This window comes from Manis pentadactyla, chromosome 15 (genome assembly GCF_030020395.1).
Source record: "Manis pentadactyla isolate mManPen7 chromosome 15, mManPen7.hap1, whole genome shotgun sequence".
NCBI classification, from domain to species: domain Eukaryota; kingdom Metazoa; phylum Chordata; class Mammalia; order Pholidota; family Manidae; genus Manis; species Manis pentadactyla.
In genome coordinates, this window is record NC_080033.1 from 59,040,317 (window position 1) to 59,042,313 (window position 1,997).

At 44.6% G+C, this 1,997-nt stretch overlaps 1 pseudogene; it reads left to right on the forward strand.

Moving 5' to 3' along the window:
- Positions 1-411: 411 nt before the first annotated feature.
- On the forward strand, positions 412-935 carry LOC118918611 (60S ribosomal protein L12-like; annotated as a pseudogene).
- Positions 936-1,997: the final 1,062 nt, after the last annotated feature.

The window sequence follows — 1,997 nt, forward strand, 5'->3', positions numbered from 1 at the left end:
AAAGCATTTTGCAAAGCTCATGAAAAGAGCACAATAAACGTTAGCCTTTAAAAACACCCCTCACAAAATTCCAGCAGCAGGAAGGGACTGGTGGTGTGGGGGAGTCAGCAGTAGATTAGAGCATAGGGTTGGTGAAGTGGAGTAAGGGGGAGATAAGGCAGTAGAAGAAAGTTGAATGAGATCTCTCATTTAGGAAATACTTATTAAATCTGTTTTACTTCCTGGAAAAACAAGGGGAAATAGTATTAAGAACTAATGCTGACCCTGTGGGGACAAGGACTCTCTTGTTTCCCATGGTGTCCTCAGTGCCTGTAAAATAGAGCCAGGCACACATTGGTATGTAATAACTATTTGTGGAATGACCCAAGGTGCAACTTTCTTCAGTCGTCCCAAACCTGGGTTCACCTGACACTAGCTGCCTCCACCATGCCACCGAAGTTCAACCCCAATGAGATCACAGGTGTTACCTGAGGGGCACTGGTGGGGAAGTCTGTGCCACATCTTCCCTGGTCCCCAAGATTGGCCCCCTGCATCTGTTTCACAAATAGATTGGCGATCACATCACCAAGGCAACTGGTGATTGGAAGGCTCTGAGGACCGCAGTGAAGCTGACCATTCAGAGCAGACAGGCCCAGATGGAGGTGGCGCCTTCTGCCTCTGCCCTGATCATCAAAGCCCTCAAGGAACTGCCAAGAGACAGAAAGAAGCAGAAAAACAGTAAGCATGGCAGAAATACCACTATTTGATGAGATTGTAAACATTCCCCTACAGATGCGGAAACAATCTTTAGCCAAAGAACCTTCTGCAACCATTAAAGAGATCCGGGGGACTGCCCAGTCAGTAGACTGCAAGGTTGATGGCTGTCACCCTCATGACGTCGTAGATGTCATCAACAGTGGTGCAGTGGAATGCCCAGCTCGTTAAGTACTACAAAGGAAAATTTTTCAATAGAAGATCATTTGACCACCAGTGGAAAAAAAAAAACCCTCTTGTTGGGAGATGATGAAGAGAGATCCCACAATCCTCAGCAAGAGGAAATCAGTCTCTGCAGAGACAAGCAGAGGAGGAAGGAAAATTTAATTCCAGTAACATCAAACAAACAATAGGAGCTGGACTTCAAGCCGCTCAAACCCAGGAATTTTCAAAAATCTGGAGGTGGTCATTGGACTTCCCGTCTGATGAGGGTGAGAGAGATTGAATCACTTGGAAAATTAATTTCATATTCAAGGTGACTTTGGCTGATTTTGATGTTGTAACTGATACCCTGCTGGCTAATTCTGGCCCAGGAAGCACCTCCTCTGGAACGGGATCCCATTTCCTCCCCTCCCAAACAGGTTTTGTGCCCCTCTGGGGTACTATCCCCTCACCTTTATCATGGCTTTTTCCTGTATTGTAATTATCTGTTTGTTTCTACCTGCCCTCTGAGCTCATTAGCATCAGTGCAGCTGGGAGGCTGCCTCCAGGGGTGCACACACTTGTGAAGAGGCACAGAGGGCCGTTACGTAAGGGAATCTAACATAAAATCCAAGCCAGAGTCCAGTTAGGAACCAGAACAAGCAAAGCAAATAAAAACATGAGAGACAGGGGTTCCATTGTAACATATGGCATATTTAGTGGGGCCCTTCCACATAGCCACATTTACCTTCAAGCCTCTAAAATAAGGTGCTTTGGTATCTTTTTGGTTTGCAGTTGGTTACCTACCATCAAGTTAGAATTTTCAGAAAAAATTTCAATTTCAGCAATTACAACAAGGAAAAAATCTGAATTCCTTTTTCTGAAAAGCTGCACTCTTCACTGTCCTAGAAAGGCTCCATGCACACAGCCTTAACCACTAATCCAGACAGAAAAAGGAAACCGTATAGTGGTTTCAACACAAAGCCAAGTGTTTGCAGCCTGTCTTTGTGTTGATGACAGGGTTTGTAAGGTTATTTTTCTCCCCCGTTTTTACATTCTTGCCATCAAAGGAGACCCAATTAAACCAAATAATAATATTTAAA